At 56.4% G+C, this 12,988-nt stretch overlaps 1 protein-coding gene across 1 annotated transcript in view; it reads left to right on the plus strand.

Moving 5' to 3' along the window:
- The first annotated feature begins 5,680 nt into the window (after window positions 1-5,680).
- The window catches only part of LZTS3 (leucine zipper tumor suppressor family member 3), a 46,298-nt gene continuing 38,990 nt past the window's right edge, over window positions 5,681-12,988 (plus strand). The window contains exon 1 of the mRNA XM_085059477.1: window positions 5,681-5,889. The gene's annotated coding sequence lies outside the window, so the exon portion shown is untranslated. The remainder of the gene's footprint in view (window positions 5,890-12,988) is intronic.

The following is a 12,988-nucleotide window of genomic DNA, read 5'->3' on the forward strand; positions in this document are numbered from 1 at the left end:
CTGGAAGGATGGGACAGTGTGGCATGGAGCAAACCATCCCCTGGAGATGGGACAGAGGGACAGGGCTGCTCCCCTCCAGCCTCTTAGGGACCCCTTTTTGCTCTCAGCACAGAGAAAACACCGAGGAGAGACGTTTGGATCACGCCGAAGTCCTGCTGACTTTCAAAAGAACTCAAGTTATTGATTTCTGGGACTGTGCTTCTCCCTGGAGGACTGGAAAGAGCCCAAGGCGGTTGCCTAGGATGCCTGTAAACTGTGACTCTGAGAACAGCCTTGCTTAACGAGGACCTTTCCTGATGGAATCTGAGGCCAAGGTCATTCCCCCAGGCTGCTCTCCAGCAAGCAGGCTGTGAGGGGCTGGAGGATCTGCCAGCCAAGGCTGCTCTCCCTGGAAGCAGATCCCAAAAAAAAAAAAAAGGTAGAAGTCAGGATGATGATGTTTTCTCCCCAAAGCCTTTCTGTGGCAAAGAGTCAGAGATTTCTACCTTGTTGAAGGGGCAGATCTGGAGAGCCTGGGCTGAACCCTAGGCTAAAAAAAGCTGGATGATGTTCTTTTGCCACTCAGGGGTGTGGGGGACAGGTGCTAAAATCACCCCAGAAATCAGTTGTGTGCAGGGGATTCCATAGGAAACCTGGCTGTGTCCATCTGGCACGAGTGTGGATCCAGGCACAGTGTGGATGTGCCAGGCACAGGCAGCTGAGGTGGCCAAAACCCCATTTCACACCTCAGATACATGGAAACACTTGTCACAGACTCACAGAATCATTAAAGATGGGAGAGTCCTCCAAGACCAAGTCCAGCCATTGACTGAACACCACCACTCCCACTAAAACACATCCCCACATCTCATTTTTGGAACTCTTCCAGGGATGGCGACTCCATCACTTCTTATGGAGTCTGTTCCAGTGATGAACCACTCTTTGAGTGAGGAGTATTTTCCCTAATGTCCAACAAAGACCTCAGTCCCTGTAGAGGAAACAGGCAGTGTTGTCTCCAGCAAGGATCTCCACCACAGGTGATGCCAACAGAGACTCCATTCCATGTCTGCCTGCCTCGTGCAGGTGCCTCAAATATTCTGGGACACCTGAGAGCTCTTAGAGAGCTGAACTGAGCTCAGGTGATGGGAGAATTGGTGTGGAACCAAGACCTGGCATTGGTGTGGAACCAAGGTGTGGTCAGCAATGCCTCCTTGAGGAGTGACAGCCACAGGGAGTGAAGAGTCTGGACTCATCTGTGCCCCCAGGAATGTCCAGCTCTGCAGCCTGAAAATCATGGAATCACAGAATAGAGTCACAGCTGGCAGGGTCCTTAAAGACCGTCCAGCTCCAAGCTGGAGTTTTCCATCTTCCACTATCTCAGGTTACTCCAAGCCCTGTCCAGCCTGGCCTTGGACATTTCCAGGGATCCAGGGGCAGCTACAGCTTCTCTGGGAATTCCATCCCAGCCCCTCCTCACCCTCACAGGGAAGAATTCCTTCCTAATAAAATAGCCCTCAGGTCTTTGCCATCTTTACCAACAATCACCCTCCCGCTGATTCCAGAGTGATCCCAAGGATTGCCCCACAGCCTCCACACAACACACTCCCAAATAAAAGGTCCCTGCTCTTTCCCCACCAAACACGAACCCACAGAGGTGTAAAAGCTGCCAAAAGCTGCCTGCAGCTTGGCATGATGGATGGCAGGGCTCAGCTGGGAGCTGTTTAATTTGGGTGAAAGACACTGTGTGGGAAGCAGCCCTGCCTGAGCTCCAAGGTGTGTAGGAGCCAGCTCGGTTTCATCTCAGCTGATTCTAGCAGCAGAGCGTTGCTTTGGAGAACAACGAAATGCCTGGAGCTGTGGATGGGGGATGGAGGTCAGGACAAATCTCTCCATTCACTTCTGCAGGGATGAGAGCAGCGGAGGAGCTTTCAATGGGAATGTCTCCATGAAAGGATTGTGACAGACCTGCTGTGGTGCTGAAAGAGGAGATAATCGGGAGCATGGCTGCCTTGGCCAGCTCTCCAGGTTGGTATCCTTGGATTCTCACCTGCAGGAAGCCCTGAGGCTTCTTCCTAGCAAAGCCAGCAGTGTGCCTTCAGCATAAACTCACAGAGTGGTTTGGGTTGGAAAGGTCCTTAAAAGGTCATTTAGTCCAACCCCAGCCATGGCAGGAACACCTTCACTATCCCAGGTTGCTCCAAGCCCTGTCCAACCTGGCCTTGGACACTTCCAGGGATCCAGGGGCAGCCACAGCTTCTCTGGGCAACCTGTGCCAGAGCCTCACCACCCTCAGAGGGAGGAATTGCTTCCCAATATCCCATCTCTCCCTGCCCTCTGGCAGTGAGAAGCCATTCCCTGTGTCCTGTCCCTCCATCCCTTGGCCAAAGTCCCTCTCCAGCATCAGTTCTTCCAATTCCTTTGGACTTGCAAAGGGAATATTTGATACAGAATCCCATACTTTGCACAACACCCCAAACTCAGTTTCTGCTCCTTCTCAAAATCCAACCAAAGGCTGAAACCACCAATCTCCCCAAGAGCTGCTCACATTCCCCCATTACTCGGAGAGACCTCCTTGCTCTTGAGCATGTTCAGCCTGCCACGATGAGCCAGCCCTTGGCACTGGTACTTCTGAGCACCCCCAAACCATCTGCTCTCCTTCCAACCCTCTTCTGGGTCCCTGTGAGGAGGAGGAGGCTCCAGCTGAGAGAAAGGGACAGGCCGCCCACTTGTGCTGAGTAACCATTGCCAAATTGGATGCCAGCACACACACACACCACACACACACTAAAATATTTCCACTGAGGTTGCTATGAACAATGCTCCCTTGATGATTTGCTATCTCAAACACATATGCCTTTGGCAGCTCTCCACGGGGAACAGGCAGTTCAGGCACTGACCCTCCTGCTCCTGGGCTGGTTTGTGGTCTCCTCCCCATCCAGCACTGCCCTGGGAGTTGGCAAGATGAAGGCTGGGCGAGGGCAGAGCTGTGTCCTCAGCAGTGTGGTGACAAAACTCCTCTGCCTCATGACCACTGGGCCTTCATCACCCACTTGGAAAGCCTGGCCATGTCCCTGGACACAACCCCAACCACACTTTGTTGTCATCTTCCCCAGTTTCCTTCAAACATCACCATGGGGTCTACAAACCCACGAGAAGAAGTCAGGGAATGTCCAGCTGAGGTTTGCCAGGCCTTTTTTCCAAGGATGTGACAGAGCAGTGACACCAGAGTGGCACCAGAGCCACATCCCCATGATGTCCCACCTGAAAGGTGAACACCAGTGATGGAGGAAGTGTTTGAACCTCAGAAATGTGGTGAGGTGAGCAACATCCTGCTTGCACAAGGTGAGAACACACTCGTGGTTCAGGTGGTAGAGAAACCAGTGCTGGTTTCCCAGCTCCCCAAACACTTCCCAAAGCAACGGGAAAAAGGACTGAGGTTTGATCTGAATGTTATTTGAGATACTCAGAGGTCTTTGCCCAGCCCTTGACTGTGTTCCCTGCAGGTTCCTGCATGCCTGGAGAGATCCTTCCAGAGACCCCATCCATGCACAGCAATCCCAGCTTTTGCACCGTCTACAAATAGTTGTTGCGTGCTGAAAAGAGCAGATCTGAAGCCACAGTTGGCAAATTGCACCAACAAGCATATTCCCAGCGAGGCATTGTTCCAGTTTGTATATGTCTGAAAAGAACTGTTCAGGCATATGTTAAAGTTGGCACCTTCTCCCGGGGACTCGCTGCAAGCTGACGGCTGGAGCATGATAACCACAGCAAGGCACACAAAACACTCGGCAAATGAGGGAAAACAGAGTCCACTCGGGATGGATGGGGCTGGGATGAGGACAAGGAGTGGGGGCAGAGTGCTGTCCTCTGGAGAGGGAGCTCATCCCAGCCTGCCACAGGGAGTGGTGGCATCTGTGAGCACTTGGAGAGGGAGGGGTGTGGAAGAGGGGAGCAAAAATCCTGCAGCCCCAGTGCTGGTCATGGGGTAATCCTTATCAAAAACTCAGCCATTGGGATGGGAGAGTGAATGGGAAGTGTTCTGCAGGCTCTGGGTTTCAACCCACCCAAGGAGGTGGGTTGGAAATCCACCTTGCAGGGGACAGGCTCAGTGGGGACACACAGCTCATGGAGGGTTCTCAGCCACCACAGATGTCCAGACCTGGTAAAAAACTCTCCTTTGGAGAGGTTGAAGAATATGAGGGGGAAATATTGTCCTGGTTTTTGCTCTACTGGGCTGGTCTGGGGGAGCTGCAACATCATCAGAGGATTTTCTTCTTGGCAGGGCTGGTTTAACTTTTGGACCCAGTGATCCTAGAGGTCTTTTCCAACCTAAATAATTCTGTGATTCTGTTCCGTTGCCTGGCAGTGCTTGGGAAGCAGCAGAATCCCACCCACAGCAGAGGTGGCTTTGCCCAGTTGGTCTAATCCCAGTCCTCAAAGGCGATGGATGTAAGTAAATCAGGGAGCCTCAGTTGCCCTTTCCATCCCAGCAGGATCACCCACAGCCCCTGGAGAGCTGGCAGCAGCAGCCTGTGCAGGGAGATCCTCCAGCCTACAGTTCTGGGGGAGCAGCCCAGTGCCTGCCCGGCACTATTAGCAGGGATAATTGATTACCCACCCTGCCATTTCACTGGAAAGCTGCAGAACTAAGTGGCAGCAATTCCTGCCTCTCTCCTCCCTCCTGGGCTTTTCGACAGATGAGCAGGAGGGGTGTAACCTCCATATATCCACGGGAGGGCCAAGGGGAGAAGCAGAGCCTGATGGTGTGTGTTGCAGGACCTAAATTTCCTGCAGCAAACCCAGCAGCAACTTCTGCTTAGACAGCATCATGAGCTTTTCCTTTTCCTTTTCCTTTTCCTTTTCCTTTTCCTTTTCCTTTTCCTTTTCCTTTTCCTTTTCCTTCTCCTTCTCCTTCTCCTTCTCCTTCTCCTTCTCCTTCTCCTTCTCCTTCCAGCACCTCTTATTTCCCCTTGGAGAAGTCAACTCTGTGCCATGTCAGGAGCATCCTTGCCTTCAGCTGGAGTCTTGGGCCATTTGTTTGTCCCTTTTTCAGCTCATCCATGGAAGAGGGAGTCTGGGGAGTTTGCCTCCCCTCTGCAAGCTCAGGCCCTTGGATTCTCCGTGGGATGGGAGAAGTTGTTTCATCTCCCACATTGACTTTATATGTCCATCCCAGCCCCACTGGAGACCCTCAGGGGTTCGGGCTGTGCCCCTCCAAGAGGCTGTGCCGCTGGAAATGGGGGCAAATGAGGACCAAAATGGGATTTTCATGGTGGATACAGGCAGACAGACTTGGCTCCCACCCCGCAGCCTTGTCTGTCACCCAGGGGCTGCCCGTGCCCCTCAGACCCCACCGTGCCCCTCAGACACCCCCTGCCCACTGCATGGGGCAATGTCAGGGCTCGGCTTCATCTGGGGGCTCCTTTTTGGGGGGCACGAGGGCGATGAAACGCAACTAGGCTGCGGGGGACAGAGCGAGGGCACAGCGCCAGGGCACCGCCAGCCCCCAACACCCCCCGTCCCGGGGGGGAAGGGGACAATGCGAAAGGGGTCCCTGCAGCATCCCAGCATCCCCAGCCAGGTCCGCGGGGACAGAGCCCTGTCCTGGGGGGGTGGCGAGGGAAGAGTTAAAGGGAAGGCGAGCAGATCCTCCTCCATCCTCCCGGTCCTCGCTGTTAGGCTGCTGCTGTGACAGGGGGTGGGGTCGGGGCTGGCCGCCGTTTGCCGCAAGAAGGGGGGGGAAACGTGGCTGCGAATGTGTGTGTGTGTGTTGGTGACACAGGACAAAATGAGATGAGACCCCTCGGACGGGAGCGGCCGCCCGGCTGCCACCCCTGATCCCTGCCCGATCCCTGCGCATCGCTGCCGTCGCTGCCGGGGACAGGCGCAGCCCCAGCATCCCCGCCAAGAGTAAGGCTCGGGCTGGGAAGCGACTGGGAGGAACTGGGAAGCGGTGCTGGGAGAGGGGGAAGGTGGGATGGGGTGGGGGGTGCCGAGGAGGGGGGTCTCTTGGGGGAGGAGAGATGTGGGGCGCACGGAGAGCGAGGTGGGGGACCTGATGCTGGAGCTCCGCTCGCCTGAACCACCCACCCAGATGTAATTTGGGGAGGGGGGAGGGGAGGATTTTGGGGAGGGGGTGGGGTGGAGGATGGGCTGCCAGCGCCGATTTCGGGTGTGATGGAGGGGAGGGAGCCGTGTTTGTGCCTAAAGTCGCAGCTGCCTGGATTTGGCCCCGCGGGGCCATGGGGATGTGACAGCACCCAAAAATAGAGTGCGAGGCGGGGAGGAGCGGCGGGGGAGCAGACCTGTATGCCGGTGCCAGGGCCAGGTTATTCCCCCTCGTCACCCTTTCCTCATCTCCTTCCGTTCATTTATTTCTTTATTTCTCTGGCAGTGATGTCAGGGAGGGGAGCGGTGGCTGGGGCTGGGGCTCGGATTCACGGCAAGGAGCTTGCTGGCGGCCGAGTGATTAACGTGCAGTTGCTGGGAATTATGTCATCTGCCTCGGTGCTGGGTGGCCCTCGCCCAGCAGCGCGGTGGGGAGGGAGGGAAGGAGCACGTCATGGCATGGGGCTCCCCGCCGGGGGCTTCACCCCAGCAGGCGCCGATGACTCCCGGTTTGGCGAGGACTTGGCTAGCCAGCGTTCCTGCCCAGCCCGACCCGGGGATCCCCGCTTGGGACATCACCCGAGCAGCACCGGTGTCCCCCCGGCTTCGCGAGGCTCCCCGCGCCCATCGCGGCCCCCAAGCCGTGGGTGCACAGCCACCCCCCTGCCCGCGGTTCCTGGGGGTCCCGGCTGCTCAGGCTCCATCCGCAGCAGGACAGGAGCAGGTTGTCGCCGCTCCCCATGGCTCATCCCGCTCGCTGGCCCGGCGGCAGGGCTTGGAGCAGGCGGAGCGGGCGCTGCCACGGAGGGAGGGTGAAGGTGGGCATCCCCTCTGCCAGCTCCCCGGGAGGCAGCCGGGCTGGAGCTGCTGCACTGCAGCACAGAGCCCCAGCCGGGCTGTGGGTGTGCCCCGGGCGAGCAGGGACCCCTCTGCCACCCCGTCCCCTCCTCGGAGCCGAGGGGACCTGTGGCTGCCAGCGGCCCCCCAGGCCAGATGATGGCTGTGCTCCAGAGGAGGGTGTTGGGCTGCTGGATGCTCCTCACCCTCCTGGGCATCCCCCTGAGCGTTCCCTGAGCACCCCAGGAGCTTCATCCCCTTGAGCATCCCCAAGCTTTCCCCGAACACCCCCGAGCATCCCAATCCTCTTCCCCACGTGGGGAGCTGGGGAAGGCGGACAAGGCCTGCCAGTGAGCCAGGCACGGACCCTGCTGCACATCAACAACCTTTTCCCTCTCTTCCACACCCCATGAATCCCCGTGCCGCTCCATGAATCCCCATGCGCCACGGCAGAGGGTCGTACGGGGAGAGGAGCAGGAAGGCTGCAGGGAGATGTGGAGTGGAGGTCGGAAGGGCGGGCACAGCTGTAGCGGGTCATTTTCTGGCATTTTCTGCCCCACAGCACAGCCCGCGGGAGGGGGGGATGCCAGCAGCTTCCCTAATTCCAGCTGGGAGCCAGCGGGTGCAATCCCAGCCGGGGGATGCCGCTCGCCCCGCGGGATAACCTTTGGCAACTCCCTCAGCTCTCCGCGCTCTGCTTCCAACACCCTCCAGCACATCCTTCATCCTCCACCCTCCAACCCGCTCCGGCGGCGGATTCTGCCAACCCTGAGCCCTCCAGGGAAGTGCTGGCAGGAGCAGGGAGCTCAGGATGCCGAGGCAGCCCCGGTTTGGGGCAGGCAGGGGTGAGAGGATGCTCCATCCCGCGCGGCTCGCTCCGTGCGCCGGGGGTTTGTTTATGTGTGGCCCTGGTTGGAGCGGCGATCTGCCGCGGCTAAATATAGCAGCGATGCTGTCATCCGAGTTCAGCCTGGCTGGGGAATTTATTTTCTGCAAAGGCTGGGAGGCGAACGGGCTGGAAACAGGCGTGGAAATGCCGGAGCGGTGTGATTCCCTGTCTGTGGTGTCCGGGCTCACGCAAGGGAACAGGGCACGTTGTCCCGAGTGTCGGCCTTGGGATGGCAACGGGGAAGAGCGAGAATGTGTGCAGGGGCTGAAATTGTCCCTGTCGGCTCCCTGGGGCGTTTAAAAAGCGGCGCAGTGCCCGTGTGGCTTCATGTCTCCATCCAGGGAAGATTCCCTCCGCCTCAAACCCTTCCCCGCTGGGTCACTGGGCTTCTCTCGCAAGGGATCAACTCCCAGCGCCCCTAGATCCAAAAGGAGCAGGGAGAGAAGCATCTGAAAGTCCAACATCTGGCTGTAGATGTCTGGGAGGGAGCAGCAGCTTGTCCTGCAAGAGGTGGGACTGGGAGAGCTGCAGCATCAGCCCTGGGCATCCCCTGCTGCTTCCATCACAGGGCACCTTTCACCAGCCATCCCGAGGAAAAACGGGAAAAGAGGAAGAAAGACAGCTCCCCTGACTTGCAAAAAAACAGGCAGATGGGGAGGGTGTTTTCCACATGCACTGTGAAAACCACGTTGCATCAGCAGTCGGAGGCACTCGCTGCCTGGTAACTCCATGTGGATGGAGCAGGAATGTGGATAAACTGGCTGCAAAAAGTTTCTGGAGGGAGTTATATCCCGACAGGGAAGGTTAGGAGTTAAGAGGGTGTTGCTGGAGCTGTTGAAGGGCTTGAAATCTGCTTTCTCCCGAAGAGGAACTGAGCCATGCCCGGGGCTGTCAGAGAAACCCAGCAAACAAAGGGTGAAACAAGGAGATTTCTTGTTTCCCTTCACAGAGGATCTTTCCCATTAGTCATTCCTGTCACAGGGGCTGGCAAACACGGTTATTATTTGAGGGATCTGAAAGTGAAATGGAGGCACGAGGCCAGGAGCCCAGACATCTCTGCCCTCGGGATTGGGGAGCAGGCAGGGACCCCCCAAGCCCTCTGGGGGCTTCGTGGGTAAAGCTTTGTCCTCCATGTTGAATCACTGGATTCATCCTCTGGTTGTGGTTTCCATCTCTGGTCCCTTCCACCCCAAACCATTCCAGGATTCCATGATTCCTGCAGGATAAGGTGGCACCAGGAGCCATAGGTAGGCTGGGATGCTCCATCCTGGAGGTGCTGGTAGATCAAACCCTTTGAGATCCTTCAACAATCCCAAAGAACCCAAAACTCAGCTCTCCCATCACCCCATGGCACCAGGCACTGCCATGGGGGGCAAGAAGATCCATGGAGCTCCTTAAACAGCAAGGAAAGCATATAAATATAACTGTTAAGGCAGCTATCAGGAAATTGGGATGGCTCATGCCTCATGATCCAGGTTTGGCTGGATCTCCTCCTGGCAGAGGGAGCTGAAAGTCCCCTTGAGCCAGTGGAAGAGCTGCAGAAGCTCCTGCTCCATCTCATGGAGCTGCTGCAAGGCTGGGAATCAGGCTGCCAGGGATTTTAGCTGAGTTTCCAGCTCACAAAATCGGGTTTTGCCATGCAGATGTGGGTCCTGCTGGCTTAGTCTGGTTCCTGAGTCAGAAGGATGAGTTTTGTCTGAGCCCAATATGGACCTCTCTTTCCTTCAGGGCCAAGTCCTGATGATGGGCCAGCAGGATGCTCCAGCTTTAGACAGGTGCAATCCCAGAATCCCAAAACCATTCAGGTTGGAAAACACCTCCAGGATCACCTTTGGTCAACCTTTGACCAAACACCACCACCCCAACTAAACCAGAGCACTGAGTGCCATGTCCAGTCATTCCCTGGACAATTCTATGGATTGTGACTCCAGCATCTGCCTGGCAAGCCCTTTCCAATACTTAACAACCCTTTCCATGAAGAAATTCTTCCTGATGTCCAACCTGAACGACTCCTGGCCCAGCCTGAGGCTGTTCCCTCTCCTCCTGTCCCTGTTCCCTGGGAGCACAGCCTGACCCCCCGGCTGTCCCCTCTTGTCAGGAGTTCTGCAGAGCCACAAGGTCCCCCTGAGCCTCCTTTTCTCCAGGCTGAGCTCCTTTCCCAGCTCCCTCAGACCTTCCTGGTGCTCCAGACCTTTTCCCAGCTCGATTCCCTTCCCTGGACAATCTCCAGCCTCTCAATGGTTTTTTTTGTGAGGGATGCAAAACTGCCCCCAGCAGTGCCAGCACAGGGGACAATCACTGCCCTGGTCCTGCTGACAAAATCCAGGTGCCACTGACCTCTTGCCCACCTGGGCACACCTGGGCTCATGTCCACTTGCTGCTGACCAACACCCCCAGGTCCTTTCCCACCAATGGCCCACGGCGCTCATTCCCTTTGCAGGGAGCCCGGGAAAAAGGCAATCAGATCATTAACACATGCTGCTCTTCACACAACCAACCTCACAAATATTTATCAGCTGGAGAAACACACGGGCTAGGAAGTTGCCAAGTAACATAACAAGAGGCGCTTTTAAATAAATATCTGTGCGTCTGCGGGTGACGAATTAACCAAATCCCTTGGTATGCGGCCCAAAGATATGTTTTCCTCTGGAAGCCCAGCACCAGTAATAAAAATACTGATCCAAGCCAGCAATGAAAACCTGGGATAAGCAGTGACTGGCTGGCTGTCCGGCGCTGGAGGAAATTGGTTCCCTGCTGGGAAGGTCTGGGGAGTGATGCCCAGCAGATCCGTGGGCAGGTTGGGAGCAGGATGGGGTGGGATGGGGGTGTTTGTTTTGCAGGGGAGGTGAGAACGAGCCCAGAGCAGCAGGCTGGGTGTCATCCTGCAGCCACGTGCCTCTCCTAAATCCCCACGGGACTGATCTTCTCTGTAGGCTCAGGATTTCACAGTACCTCGTTGCAGACCCTGTATTTCTCTCTGCTTCTCCATGTTCCCTTCCCTCCAGCCCTGAGAAGAATCCTTTGGACCTCTTCCCTTCCTAACCAGGTAGATATGTCCCATAAATCCAGCAGGAATATTGCTTACCCTGCCCTGCCCAGGTGTGTTCTGCCCTCCCCAGGTAGCCAAGGTTTGCCTGTCTCTAAATCCTTGCCATGAGGTCAGTTTGCAAGTTTTGGGGGTTGTTAGGTGGGTAAGTGCTGCCAGAGGAGACAAGGAGGGTTTGCAGATGAATGGAGATCTCTCATCCAGTTCCTTCTTCCTTGGGGAAACTCTGGCTTGTGGGGTTGGAATTTCATAGAATCATGGAATGGTTTGGATTGGGAGAAACCTTAAACCCCATCTAGTTCCACCCCCTGCCATGTTCAGGGACACCTTCCACCAGCCCAGGTTGCTCCAAGCCCCAAACAGCCTGGCCTTGGACACTTCCAGGGATGCAAGGGCAGCCACAGCTTCTCTGGGCAAAGTGTGCCAGGGCCTCACCACCCTCACAGGGAACAATTCCTTCCTAATATCCCATCTTAGTCCCTCTCCAGTTCTCTTGGAACCCTTTAAGCAATGGAAGGTGCTGGAAAGTCTCCCTGGAGCTTTGTCTTCTCCAGCTTTCCCAGCCTGTCACCTCATTCAGTGGAGATGTTCCCATACCATCCACCTCCTCCCCATCACCGGAGGGCTTAGCCTGAGGGTCATTTTGGGGCCATCTGGGGCTTCTTGCCTGAACCAAAACACAAGGAGACGCAACCTGGACGTGAAGCTGGTTGGCAAAGTCAACTGGCAGAGTGGTTTTGAGGGGACAGACACTGCCCTGTCCCAGCTGGCCCAGGATGAGGAGGTGAGAGGACACAGCCTTGCCGAGGTGACAATGGTGGCTGTCACCCAGAGTGGCTGGAGATGCCCCATCCCTGGAAACTGTGGAATGTGGGAGCTCCTCCCGAGCTCCCAGCCACGGCAGAGCCCCCAGGCACACGCTGGAGATGATGCACAAGGGGAGGTTGGAGCTTTTATTAGCCCAGCCGCTGGAGCTGGAAAAAACAGCCCAGCTCTCGGGCCCAGGAGCTCATCTCCTTGTCCCTGCTTTCTAATTATATCAGCTGATCTAGCACAGGCTCCCCACGGACCTCTGCCTTCATTACATCCCCAGCTCTGCCCTTGGCAAGCACTTGGAGGAGCAGCCAAGCTATCACACCAGAGATGTTGGGGTGGAGGAGTGGCTTTGTCACCTCTCCTGCCCCCAGCACTGCCAGGGATGGCCAGGGGACAAGGGATGGGGACAGGGACATGTTGGGGTTTGTTTTGCCCACACCGTGCATGGCACCTTTCAGAGTGTGGGATGGCAGACAGGAAAGGCTGTCCCTGTTATGGGGATGGGCTGGGATGGCTCCTCAGGGTGAGGATGAAAACATCCCCAAAATCATCAGGGATGCTTGGATCCCCACAGGCCCTGCACCCCACCACTCTCCTGCCCAGGGAAGAGGGTCCCTGCCAGTCCCTGCCCACGGGAGGGGGACCCTGGAAAGGCCAGGATCTGTTCTTGGCTCAAATCTCTCCCTCCTCCAACAAACCCATTTCTCAAAAGGTCTCTGCTAGGAAAATCCACACCTCCACGCGGTTCAGCTCAGCAAGGACATAAACATCCATCTCCAGGAGCAGGCTGAGCACAGCCCATAAAGCTCCTGCCAGGCTCAGGGAGACCCTGATGTTCTCCACGGCTCCCAGCTCCTCCAGTAATGTAAATAATAAATCACTGCTGCCGAGCTGGTGCCCAGCCAGCCATTGCACAGCACGAGTTTGCTCTGCTGATTCCTCCGATCTGCTCTGCTCTTCCTCCTTCCTGGTGCTCTTCCCAGCCCCAGGGTTTGATCTCTTGGGGGATCAGGGTGTCCCCAACATGCAGGAGTGGTTTTAGTGCCGCTGAGCCCTGAGTGGAAAGTTTTTAATCTGTTTTGTTCCCTGCTGCTGGCACTTGGTGCCGTCCTTGGCATGTTCCTTAGCCTCGGTTTCTCTCTGCCAGGCTGCCCTGCAGCCTCCCAAGGGGTTGTAGGGAATGGGAACTAATCTGGGGACTAGGATGAGGTATTTCAAACCCTGGCCCCGTGGCTGAAGTGGTGAATGTGCCACCTGCACGTGTTTGGGGTGGGTAATCCCTGTTTGTTCTCCAGCAGAGCCCAGACAAACTC

This window comes from Lichenostomus cassidix, chromosome 4 (assembly GCF_008360975.1).
Source record: "Lichenostomus cassidix isolate B80296 chromosome 4, HeHo_3.0, whole genome shotgun sequence".
Lineage (NCBI taxonomy): Eukaryota > Metazoa > Chordata > Aves > Passeriformes > Meliphagidae > Lichenostomus > Lichenostomus cassidix.